This window comes from Salvelinus sp. IW2-2015, linkage group LG33 (genome assembly GCF_002910315.2).
Source record: "Salvelinus sp. IW2-2015 linkage group LG33, ASM291031v2, whole genome shotgun sequence".
In the NCBI taxonomy this organism is placed as follows: Eukaryota; Metazoa; Chordata; class Actinopteri; order Salmoniformes; family Salmonidae; genus Salvelinus; species Salvelinus sp. IW2-2015.
This window is the reverse complement of record NC_036872.1, coordinates 25,557,667-25,571,916: the sequence shown is the minus strand read 5'-3', so window position 1 is coordinate 25,571,916 and position 14,250 is coordinate 25,557,667.

The following is a 14,250-nucleotide window of genomic DNA, read 5'->3' as shown; positions in this document are numbered from 1 at the left end:
GGAATTATTGTGTTGAGTTCTTTGCATAGAACATGGTTCCATATGTGAATAACGTATGTTCAACAAGTCTTAATTAATGGTAGCCTGGAGGGCCTGTGTTGTGTGCTATTAAAAGTCCTCAATGAATATTATTGTGTTGAAATGTACCTGTATAGTGCCTCAGTAGACAGAAATACAGTACCTCCATTATACGTGAATAACAGAATTCAAGCTATGAGGCAACCTGTTGGGAGGCTTCCAAGGGTGCAGTTCTATAATAACCCAGAGGCTCCAGTCCCTTATTTTTCTTGCGCTAATGGTTCTCTCTATTGCAAAGTCAACATCAACACATTCTTCTGAGAATGAAATACTCCTTCTGTCTGCGTCGTAAGTCTTGTCTGAAGGCCTGAAATATGACTCTCCTCAGTCCACCTCGGAGCTGAACCGAACATAAGTGCTGGTGGTTGTGTTATGACTGCACGGTAACAGCTGATGAATCCATACCAAGATTTCTATCCAATGAAAAAACAACAACGAAATAAAAAAGCATTATTGATTGCACCCTGAAGATTCTCTTCTCTTCCACCCTCTGAAGCATGTCTGGGCTATGAAGTCATAAACCCCACCTTGTCCATGTTGGAGTGATCACTAATACATGTGTGGAATCTCTACAGGCAGAGAGAGAGAGAGAGGTGCACTGGAGTGCCAACAAAACAGGTTCTTTTTCTATTTCATCTTTCTATATCTTTACCCACTGGGTACAATCAGGGGGAAACTCAGTTATATTGTGTGGCTGTGATGAGTGAGCTCTTTGGGATGATCTGTTGAGCAGAGGGGGAAATCACAATGGGAGCTGAGAGTGATTTCACAGGTACAGTGGTTTGAGACGGCAAGCCTTTTCATCTAAACTGATTCTTCTTCAAAAAGACAAAACAAATTTGGAGTATTTTTGTCCACAATTGTATTTACTCGAACCAACAATCGTCAAAACTGCGTCAACATCCTAGCACAATCCACAAGATTTGATGCCAAGTCAAATGGAAAAATAGATTTTATTTGTATTTTCTGTGTGGTTTGTTCTAGGCCAGGCAAGGCCCAGCCCCTAGAGACAGAAGCCACTGCTCGGCCACAGAGAGGAACCTACCGCGTCACAACAATAGGGACATTCAGCCCCCTGACAGGAAAAGGATAAGACCTGTTGCTGCTGAAAAGTGCTTTACACATGCCGTTAGTGTTCCTCCTCTTTCAGAGAGGCACTCAACTGCCATCACAGCAGAGGTTCTCTCTACAACATGGTAGTAAACACCGTGACCTCCTGACCTCTGGCTGCCGCTAGCTTCCTGCCTGCCTAGCCGTGTCGTCCTGCAGCTGGCTGCTGAAACATTCCACTCTTGTCATCATGCAGCACTGTGCTACTGTTCACGCCTAGAGGGCCACAGCATGGCTGGCTGGGATTAGAGGAATACATCTGCTGCATGTATTTGTAACACAATTTTCTAAATGAAGAGCGTAGACAATTTAAGAGTACGTATATTTTTAAACTGAGTAAATTCTGATAAAAGAAAGAAGGAAGACAAGGGTTGGAATGAAAGGTCTAAACTATACTTAGAATCGTTAGATGCTGAAGGACCAAGTTAGGGATGATCCTTTTAACAGGCAGTTGGTAAATGCAGGCAACAGATGACTCTCTATGTGTGATTTAACAGTCATTCAATACCAAAAAATGACTTCTAATAAAGATTAATTAGCCAGAATTGAGATATGAAGAACGGGAACAATCAGCATAAGCCTTGTAGAAAGCCCTGTATGTAAATATTAAASAAAGCCATCACCATCTCCAAAACATTTACACTTGTAACTCACACTGCCTTTCATTTCTGGTTATCAGAAGATTCAAATTAATACCACAATGATCATATTAATTTGAGAACTTGGGACTATAAGGTTCTATCTGCAAAAAGATGATTCTGAGATAATTGCCTTTAAAGTTCCAAACCCAAACTGATTTGAATGATATCAGCAATTTTTATCTTGTATTGCTTTGAACTTAACAACATGAATTGGGGTATTTAGAATAATATATAGGTAGAGAACATTGAACAGAAAAAGGCTATGTCTATAACTGTCACGACTTCCGCCGAAGTCGGCCCTTCTCCTTGTTCGGGTGGTGTTCGGCGGTCGACGTCACCGGCTTTCTAGTCACCACCGATCCATGTTTCAGTTTTGTTTTGTTTTGTCTGTATTACACACACCTGGTTTCAATTCCCCTATCATGTTCCCTATTTAACCCTCTGGCATACATTTCTGTTCTGTCCGTGATTGTTGGTGTCGTTAGTGGTTGTTGTATGTGCTAGTGTGTTTGTAATTATTCCTATTTGGAATTTTGCTTGATTTTTGAGTAAACTCCGTTGTGTTGCTCAAAACCCGTGTCCTGCGCCTGACTCCGCTACATATCTGCACACAATCGCTGACAATAACTACATTTTGACAATGCAGATAGAAGCTTATAGTCCCAAGCTCTCGAATCACTGAATCCCCTATCAGTATCAAACCAATATAATATTTCATATGCTCCTCTAAGACCTTGAAAGGAATATAATAATATATACTCCTCCTAATGACTGATCTGATGTGCTGGATATCCCAGTGTAACAGAAGTGGTTTGTTGAACAACGCTTCTGTAACGGGTAAACCAAGCCTGAGACTTGCATCAGCTTCCCAAGTTAATGCCTGGGCCTTTGGCTCAGTGGGCTAACTCTGACTGGTTTGAATCCAGTCAGTCACACCAGTTACTGTACAATACCTGTTCAAAAAGACACTCCTGGTGAGTGTTAGATATTGACCCTTGCAGATCTGGGTCAATCGTAGTTAAGGATTCTGCAGATGTCTTATATTATGCTATAAGGGCCAGAAGGGCAGCTAGCGAGAAGCCGAGAGGTACAGACAAACATCCCACACACACGTTTCTGATATAGACAACCGTCTGTTGGCCATTAGCTGAACAATTAAATAAATGCCAAACCTCTCTATTGCTGTGCAGCTGTAAGCAGATGCTTTATTCACTTTGAGGGTATATTAAATGGGTTGTAGATTCTTACGGAGCTAATTGCTTGAAACTTTGTGTTCATTAATGAGATGTATGTCACGACTTGAATCAAAATCAATTTCCATCATTTTAAATAGTCGTTAGCTAGCGACCTGCTCTTAAGCGACCTACTGCTGCATCACTCTCACGTCATGCAAATGATCATTTTTCTTGATACCAGAAGTATTCCCAAAGTCATAAAACATTCAGTATGATCTCAACTTTGGATTTGATAATTTCTGTTTGCTTTTCTCAAAAAATTTAATTGGAATGTCAGCCTTATATCAACCAAACTACATGGATCCTATTGAGAATAGCAAGTAATGTAGATAATATCTAATGACAGTTCTCAGAGATTTCCCCATAGAGAACAAGAGCAAACATTTCTTACATAATACAGACTTTGGAGTGATTCTGTGGTAATGCAATATTCTCCACAGCACCAGATGGACACGAGTAGGTAATGTCCATGAAGAGAAACCGCTCACTGAAAGCATCTAATCTCACGCTGTCACTTTACCCTCCCAGCAACTCTGGGCCCCTCCTAAACCGTCTCAACCTCAGCCTTAAATAGCGTCATCTCCACCATGCTACAGCTGATCCTGCTGCCTGGGGGTCTGCAGGGTTTGCTCGTGCGTGATGTGCCTACGTGCAAGTGCACACAGAGTAAATTGCATAAAAAGAGGTGTGTAATTGAACACATCAGTGGGCCTGACTGACAGGCAGGTTGATGAATGTGAGGGACAGCACCTCTGTCTGAATGTTTGTGTAAAAGGGAACCTGATTACCATGGCAAATCAATGCTGCTGCTAACTATCAGCCGTTATTTACTACGCTACATAATGGTGGGAAATGGGACAAGTAGTCATGKATACTTTCACACGTAATGGGGCAACACTTTAGCTGTATTGTAAATGCTTCAATGTTCCCTTAACTTTCCCTCTGTCTATTGTTAAGAGATAAGCTATTGGATGTATTGTAAAAGAAAGACAGGATATGTTAACCAGCACTGTCAACATGCTGTGGGAAAATCACTAACATGAAGGTGATCATTATTTAACAGCAAGGCTTCCTGCATGCTCACAGAGTGAGCTGTAACAACCTGGCATTCTATCTGGACATGTATGTTTACACAGCTATTCTAATGCATTGAATGGTCCCAAGTACTGAGCTTCTCCTCTCTTCCCACCCATCTTTCAATATGATCACCTTTACCCCTCTCACCACTGACCCCCCTCTCCATTATCCCAGAAACCCTAGACCCACTCCAATTTGCATACCGCCCAAACAGATCCACAGATGATGCAATCTCTATTGCACTCCACACTGCCCTTCCCCACCTGGACAAAAGGAACACCTATGTGAGAATGCTATTCATTGACTACAGCTCAGCGTTCAACACCATAGTACCCTCAAAGGTCATCACTAAGCTAAGGAACCTGGGACTAAACACCTCCCTCTGCAACTGGATCCTGGACTTCCTGACGGGCCGCCCCCAGGTGGTGAGGGTAGGTAGCAACACATCTGCCACGTTGATCCTCAACACCGGAGCTCCCCAGGGGTGCGTGGTCAGTCCCCTCCTGTACTCCCTATTCACCAACGACTGCATGGCCAGGCACGACTCCAACACCATCATTAAGTTTGCAGACGACACAACAGTGGTAGGCCTGATCACAGACAACGACGAGACAGCCTATAGGGAGGAGGTCAGAGACCTGGCCGGGTGGTGCCAGAATAACAACCTATCCCTCAACGTAACCAAGACTAAGGAGATGATTGTGGACTACAGGAAAAGGAGCACCGAGCACCGAGCACGCCCCCATTCTCATTGACGGGGCTGTAGTGGAGCAGGTTGAGAACTTCAAGTTCCTTGGTGTCCACATCAACAACAAACTAGAATGGTCCAAACACACCAAGACAGTCGTGAAGAGGGCTCGACAAAGCCTATTCCCCCTCAGGAAACTGAAAAGATTTGGGATGGGTCCTGAGATCCTCAAAAGGTTCTACAGCTGCAACATCGAGAGCATCTTGACCGGTTGCATCACTGCCTGGTATGGCAATTGCTCGGCCTCCGACCGCAAGGCACTACGGAGGGTAGTGCGTACGGCCCAGTACATCACTGGGGCAAAGCTGCCTGCCATCCAGGACCTCTACACCAGGCGGTGTCAGAGGAAGGCTCTAAAAATTGTCAAAGACCACAGCCACCCGTCATAGACTGTTCTCTCTACTACCGCATGGCAAGCGGTACCGGAGTGCCAAGTCTAGGACAAAAAGGCTTCTCAACAGTTTTTACCCCCAAGCCATAAGAACTCCGGGCGTACCGGAGTCTTTTTTTTTTTTTTTTCACTTACCCCTCTACCAAATGGTTACCCGGACTATTTGCATTGTGTGCCCCCCCCCAACCCCTCTTTTACGCTGCTGCTACTCCTGTTTATCTTATATGTCACTTTAACTAACATTCATGTACATACTACCTCAATTGGCCCGACCAACCAGTGCTCCCGCACATTGGCTAACCGGGCTATCTGCATTGTGTACCACCACCCGTCAAACCCCTCTTTTTACGCTACTGCTACTCTCTGTTCATCATATATGCATAGTCACTTTAACCATATCTACATGTACATACTACCTCAATAAGCCTGACTAACCGGTGTCTGTATATAGCCTCTCTTTACTGTTGTTCTATTTCTTTACTTACCACACACACACACACACACACACACCACACACACACACACACACACACAACACACACACACACACCACACACACACACACACACACCACACACACACACACACACACACACACACACACACACCCACACACACACACACACACACACACACACACACACACACACACACACATTTTTTTTCCGCACTATTGGTTAGAGCCTGTAAGTAAGCATTTCACTGTAAGGTCTACACCTGTTGTATTCGGCGCACGTGACAAATAAACTTTGATTTGATTTGATCTTCTCCTCACTTACCCCTCTCCAACCCTCTCTTCCCCCCGGTCCTCCCATCTCCTCCTTCACAGTCGGTGTTTAATGAGCTTGGTCTGAGATGTGTTTAAGCCCATTAACCTTCGGTGAATGGCAGAGGCTGGGCCTTCATAGGGACTGCTATTGATACAGACTTATTTTAAATGTGGTGATTTAATCTGTATAACAGATAGCTGAAAAACTGCATTACAATATTTTTTTCTTGGTACTGGAGAAGTCATGATAAGCATCTGAAATAAGTAAGGAAATGCATTTGCTCTCTTGGTATTTGACAGTTCTCCAAAGATTGTTTTTTTTACATCAGTAGCTGAGATTGGGAGAAGTCCATCAATAATAAAGCAATGCTCTGCCTTCTTAACAGAACTATCAACAAGGCAGGTCCTACAGGCCCTAGTTTCGTCACACCTGGACTACTCTCCAGTCGTGTGGTCAGGTGCCACAAAGAGGGACTCAGGAAAATGTAAATTGGCTCAGAGCAGGGCAGGACGTCTGGCCCTTAAATGTACACGGAGAGCTAACATTAACATGTCAATCTCTCATGGCTCAAAGTAAAAGTATTGACATGCTGAATGCACCGAGCTGTCTGTTTTAAACTACTTGTACACAGCTCAGACACCCATGCATACTCCACAAGACATGCTGCCAGAGGTCTCTTCACAGTCCTCAAGTCCAGAACAGACTATGGGTATTAACTCTGGACACATGTAAGGTAGGATGTATACAAAGGGTATGGGGCAACAGAAGACGAACAGCAGAGGGGCTAATGATTTTGGAGATGGGAAACGGGTCAATAAACCGGGGAGATAGATTGAGGGATTCCACCCGGAGGGGCAGATCCTGGGTGGACAGCCATACCTTCTGCCTGAGATGATACCGGGGAGCCAGGGTCCGGTGGCGATCCGCTTGTCGTCAATACCTGGAGGTGGTCTTGAGGAGGGCCAGCTGGGCTCTCCTCCATGTACAACGACAGCGGCGGACAAACATCTGGGCAGAAGGTATGCCGACCTCTTCTTTCTGCTCAGGGAAGAGCGGGGGCTGATACCCCAGGGAACACTCAAAGGGAGATAGGCCCGTGGTAGAGCAGGGAAGGGTGTTGCGGGCATATTCGACCCACACAAGCTGCTGGCTCCAGGTGGCGGGGTGGGTGGAGACCAGGCAGTGCAGAGTAGTCTCCTGGTTGGCTCGCTCCGAAGGGCCGTTGGACTGGGGGTGGAACCCGGAGGACAGGCTGGTCGAAGACCCAATGAGGGTGCAGAACGCCTTCCAGAACCGGGACGAGAACTGAGGACCCCGGTCAGAGACCATGTCTACTGGTAGTCCATGATCCGGAAGCGGTGCTTCACCATGAGCTGGCTGTCTCTCTGGCAGAGGGTAGTTTGGGGAGAAGAAATAAGTGGGTGGCTTTGGAAAACTGATCCACCACAGTCAGGATGGCTGTGATGCCATCAGATGGGGGAAGACCCGTGACAAAGTGCAGAGAGATGTGAGACCAGGGACAGGCAGAGGTTGGAGGAGACCAGCCGGAGCTTGCAGAGGAGTCTTGTTTTGTGCACAAACCGTGCAAGCGGCGATGCATGCGGAGACGTCAGGATCTGACGGGAGCCTGGGTGGCAGCTAGGATCTGATGGGAGCCTGGGTGGCAGTCAAGCCTGGAGGAGTGGGCCCACTCCAGGTCCGCGTCAGGCATGAACATCCGGTTATCTGGACCCCCCCGAAGTCGGAAATTTACATACACCTTAGCCAAATACATTTAAACTCAGTTTTTCACAATTCCAAACATTTAATCCTAGTAAAAATTCCCTGTTTTAGGAGAATTAGAATCACCACTTTATTTTAAGAATGTGAAATGTCAGAATAATAGTAGAGTGATTTATTTAAGCTTTTATTTCTTTCATCACATTCCCAGTGGGTCAGAAGTTTACATACACTCAATTAGTATTTGGTAGCATTGCCTTTAAATTGTTTAAACCTGTTGAGGACAGAGGGCGCTGTTTTCACTTTGGGAAAAGTTGCCCCAATTTAAACGGCCTCGTACTCAATTCTTGCTCGTACAATATGCATATTATTATTATCATTGGATAGAAAACACTCTCTAGTTTCTAAAACCGTTTGAATTTTGTCTGTGATGAAAACAGAACTCATTTGGCAGCACACTTTCTGACCAGGAAGTGGAAAGTCTGAAATCGATGCTCTGTTCAATGGCCTGCCTATAAATGGGCATGATACGTATGAATATACTTGCACGTCATACACCTTCCCCTAGATGTCAAGAGGAAGTGAGAGGAGAAATGAGGTGATTATCTTGGTCTGAAATGGAATGAATCCTCTTGGAATGACGTGTCCCCCATTTTCGGTTTTCTGGAAGGCGCGTGGAGGGACCTGTAATTGCCTTCTGAAAAGCTGTCGTTATAGGCGAATACTATCTCCGGCTTTGATTTTATTTGATACATGTCACAATATATCGTAAAGTATGTTTTTTCATTATAGTTTTATTAGATTATTTACATTTTTTCGGGACGTTAGGCGTGTTGCTTTGTCTGCATATGTTCAGGAAGGATAGCTTCGCGCCACTTGGCCAGTGTGCTTGCTAATTCAAGAGGGAAAAACGACGTACTAATACCAAACAAAGACGGTTCTGGACAAAGGACCCCTTGTACAACATTCTATGGAAGATCACCAAAAGTAGGACCCATTTTGTGATGCTATTACATATATCTGTCGAACTGTGTACTAGTAGTTTTGCGCCCAGGTTTTGGGCATCTCTCGCCATAACGTAAGCCTTATGTCGATAATGAAGATATTTTTAGAATTCTAACACTGGCATTGCATTAAGAACTAGTGTATCTATCATTTCCTATACAACATTTTTTTGTAATGTTTATGAATAGCTATTTGGTCAGAATAGGTGAGAGTCTAATAGAAATATCCGCACATTCTGGAAAAGATGCTACGTTAGCATAATGGATAACCACTGATTTCAGCTCTAAATATGCACATTTTCGAACAAAACATAAGTGTATGTATAACCTGATGTTATAGGACTGTCATCTGAGGAAGGTTTATGAAGGTTAGTGAAAATTAATATCTTTTGCTGGTTTATTCGCTAACGCTAACGTGCCTATTGCTATCGCTAACGTGCCTTGATGAATGAATGCGGTTGTGTGGTAGGCTATTGTAGTAAGCTAATATAATGCTATATTGTGTTTTCGCTGTAAAACACTTTAAAAAATCGGAATATTGGCTGGATTCACAAGATGTTTGTCTTTAATTTGCTGTACACCATCGATTTTTCAGAAATGTTTTGATGAGTATTTAGGTATTCCACGTTGGTCTCTATAATTACTCTGGCTGCTTCGGTGCTATTTCTGACGGTAGCTGTGATGGTAGCAGCAATGTAAAACTGATTTATACCTCAAATATGCACATTTTTCGAACAAAACATAGATTTATTGTGTAACATGTTATAGGACTGTCATCTGATGAAGTTGGTTCTTGGTTAGTTTGTTTGGTTCTTGGTTAGTTTGGTTGGTTTCGTGCATGTACCTGTGCTGTGAAAAATGTCTGTCCTTTTTTGTATTTGGTGGTGAGCTAACATAAATATATGTGGTGTTTTCGCTGTAAAACATTTTAAAAATCGGACATGTTGACTGGATTCACAAGATGTGTATCTTTCATTTGCTGTATTGGACTTGTTAATGTGTGAAAGTTAAATATTTCTAAAAAATATTTTTTGAATTTCGCGCTCTGCCTTTTCAGTGGAATGTGGGAGGAGTTCCGCTAGCGGAACGCCGGGGCTAGAAAGGTTAACTTGGGTCAAGCATTTCGGGTAGCCTTCCACAAGCTTCCCACAATAAGTTGGGTGAATTTTGTTCCATTCCTCCTGACAGAGCTGGTGTAACTGAGTCAGGTTTGTAGCCTCCTTACTCTACATGCTTTTTCAGTTCTGCCCACACATGTTCTATAGGATTGAGGTCAGGGATTTGTGATGGCCACTCCAATACCTTGAATTTGTTTCCTTTTGCCCCAATTTTGTAAGTATGCTTGGGGTCATTGTCCATTTGGAAGACCCATTTGCGACCAAGCTTTAACTTCCTGACTGATCTCTTAAGATGATGCTTCAATATATCCACATAATTTTCCTGCCTCATGATGCCATCTATTTTGTGAAGTGCACCACAGTCCCTCAGCAGCAAAGCACCCCACAACATAATGCTGCCACCCCCGTGCTTCACGGTTGTGTTCTTCGCGTGCAAGCATCCCCCTTTTTCCTCCAAACATAACGATGGTCTTTTTGGCCAAACAGTTCTATTTTTGTTTCATCACACCAGAGGACATTTCTCCAAAAAGTACAATGTTTTCCCCATGTGCAGTTACAAGCCGTAGTTTGGCTATTTTATGGCGGATTTGGATCAGTGGCTTCTTCCTTGCTGAGCGCCTTTCAGGTTATGTCGATAAAGAACTCCTTTTACTGTGGATATAGGTACTTTTGTACCTGTTTCCTCCAGCATCTTCACAAGGTCCTTTGCTGTTTGTTCTGGGATTGATTTGCACTTTTCGCACCAAAGTACGTTCATCTCTAGGAGACAGAACGCGTCTCCTTTCTGAGCGGTATGACGGCTGCGTGGTCCCATGGTGTTTATACTTGCATATATTGTTTGTACAGATGAACGTGGTACCTTCAGGCGTTTGGAAATTGCTCCCAAGGATGAACCAGATTTGTGGAGGTCTACAATTTGTTTTGAGGTCTTGGCTGATTCCTTTTGATATTCCATGATGTCAAGCAAAGAAACACTGAGTTTGAAGGTAGGCTTTGAAATACATCCACAGGTACACCCTTCCAATTGACTCAAATTATGTCAATTAGCCTATCAGAAGCTTCTAAATCCATGTCATCATTTTCTGGAATTTTTCAAGCTGTTTAAAGGCACAGTCAACTTAGTGTATGTAAACTTCTGACCCACTGGAATTGTGATACAGTGAATTATAAGTGAAATAATCTGTCTGTAAACAATTGTTGGAAAAATGACTTGTGTCATGCAAAAAGTAGATGTCCTAACCGACTTTCCAAAACTATAGTTTGTTAACAAGAAATTTGTGGAGTGGTTGAAGAACGAGTTTTAATGACTCCAACCTAAGTGTATGTAAACTTTTGACTTCAACTGTATATCTTGTTTTGTCTCTACTGCCATTGTTGTCCTGGCTGGAAGACGGTACATTGATTGGGTAAGTCCATAGTAACTCAATAGGGCTAACTGGCTAGCTAGCTAGCCACGAATAATTGGTAGTTACCCACGAAAAATATACATCTGTTTAACTAGCTGGCTAGCTAGATTATTACGATTTAATCCCATATCTAGCTGATAATTATGAAGTAAAACTTTTGATTTGCGTACAGTATATCTAGTTTTGACTATTGTTGCCATTGTCCTGGCTGGAAGAAGGTTCAGTGAATGGGGGGATGAAGCGTGATGTAATACAGTAGGAGGAGAATGAGTGCTTCTCAAATGCATTGTTTTATGCATTCTCCACACTCTCATCCTCACAAGAACGTATTCAAGAGAACGTGGTCGGAGAATGCACTCGAAGCATGAGAGTGTGGAGCACCCTCAGTGTTGCCGAACAGTGGTTCAGTCAATGTCACTTAGCATATAAAATCAAACACTTTTGGGTGCTGCCTTGGGTTGGAAAAACATTATTACTTTACTCCTCACTAGCTTTTATTGTAAATTTCCCATAGCATTGTTATTATTCCACAATCACTTCCACTATCGTCATACATGTACTCCTTGAGCAAACAAGTGACTCCTTTTTATCGACTGCACTCCATTCCTTGTGATGTATGACAAAGTGAACGACTGAAAACAGACCACAAGCTCATTCATGCCTAATTAGAGGCAATCAAAAGCGACACACTACAGTGTTCTGAGCTAAACAATAAACAGTTTCCATTTGAGTTTGTCAGATTGCTACACAGACAGAATGACAGTTCTGTAGCGGGCTCTTCTTCAGGCAGGCTCCCTGGGGACCTATGGCTATGATGGATACATGGCTTCATGGCTTCATGGCTTCCCCCTCCCTCCCTCCCTCCTTCCCACCCCCCTATCCCCCCTATCTCTCTGATTGTCTTTTACTTGCGTGTCTCCCCTGAGAGGAGCAGTCATATTGTTTCTCCCTCAAGCAGATGCTCTTCTCTTTCTCCTGCCTGTAATCTCACTGTATGTTGTGCAGTGAGACAGACACTATTATGGTGCTGCTGGCTGCGAGATGATTTTTAAAGAGACGTCACTGAGGAGAGTTTATAAGGGTTTGTTCACATCTTCTCGTCTGTGCCACTGTAGCTGTAGTGCAGCCACTCAATTATTTGATGGAGGAGAGATGGAGAGAAGTTTAAGAGCTTCAGTGGGAGCAGACAGTATTAGTGCCATGTGAATTGATTTATTACTCTTAAGGTCAGAAACATATTTATAATCCAGGAGAGGATGCAGAGTTGCCTGCGGTACCAGCCTGGTCTCATAGACTAAACATAACATAGTAAATGTAAATCTGGGACAATGAAATGAGTATGATATGTTACATGTGGTATGGTTACATAAGAGAGATTCGTTACTTAAGGCAAAAACAAAAGTAGCGTGGTTGGTCCAGGTGGATGGGTGTGCATTTAACCTGAACTTCTAGCAACCCAAAGGTTGGGAGTTCAATTTGAGCAACTTTTCAATTTCTTACTACTTTTGAGCTAACTTGCAACTATTTAGCATGTTACCTAACCCTTCCCCTTCCCCTAACCATAACCTAACCATTTTAGCTAACTCTTCCCCTAACCCTAACCTTAACCTTTTAACTTAACTCCTAAACTTAACGCTAACCCCTAACTCTTAGCCTAGCTAACGTTAGCCACCTAGCTAGAATTTGTAACATATCATACGTTTTGCAAATTCGTGAGATATAGTAAGTTTAGCATATTTGTAACATATTGTACGTTTTGCAAATTGGTAATATAATATAAATTGTAATATGTAACATATCATACAGAATGGGTGATGGACATCCACAAATTAATACATATCATACCAAATGGAGTGTCTCGGATTAATACGAAATGCTCTGAGACCAGGTTGGCGGTACCAGCCACCAGAAAATATATGGAGATAGACTATGAGGCTGGCTGGTGCAGGTCAGGATCTGCATTGTCCAATCAATGCAATGTGAATTAGATTAAACTCATTATAGGAAGATAATCATGTGTTTATACGGTCATCGTAAATAAGCAGCAGACAACAGCAACAGGAGAATCAAAGCGTGTTCAGTACAGAGAAGATTAGAAGAGCCTGTTTGTGTGGGGTGATATTACCAAAGATTTTTTATAACTAAATCAAGATAGACCACAGCCTGTTGTTTCCAATGTGAGCTGATTAGGCTATTTTCATGTTATCCAGAGTGCACAGACTGTAACTGTGCTCCTGACAACAATGTAATTATGCTTTTCTTTTTACTTTACTGACACCGGCCATATTCAACCGGTGTTGAGCGTTTGTAAATTCATCATGAATTGATCAGGCGTTATTCTGCGCTCTGGCACACTCAGACGAGAATGCTCTGAAACAGTTGTTGCAGTGTCGTTCTATTGAAATGGATACTTGCACAGTTGAGTCTTTTGTTAAGTTCTACTACGCAATACATAAAAAAAAAGCAGTGTTAGACAGGATTACCTACACAATCTGACCAGCTCAAATAGACAGATGCTTGCTATATAACATGCCAATCCAAACTCATCTCTCGGCATGTCCAGCCCACTCATTATCTCAGCCAATCAAGGGTAGCGGGAAGGTTGCGTCTTTTCTGTGGCTTAAACAACTAGGCTCGTAATTTAACAATTTTATTCTTAGTTACAGATGGCATACAAATTTGTTATTAAGGCACATGAAAGTTCACATGTTCGAGAACGCATTTCTGCCCTTAAAAAATAAACATTTTGATTAAAAAAAGGGGGAAAAAAGGTTTACATTTAAACGGCTCTCCTGTGAAGTAGTGACCCGCGACATACACCTAGTTTCCTGAAACGGGTCACAAATGAGTCAGTGGGCAGAACAAGCAAGGAGGTGGGCAGAGCCAAGCACGAGCTAGCGGGATCCTATTGGCGGGTTCTAGAATGCATCTGCATATTTCCGTTYGGCAACGC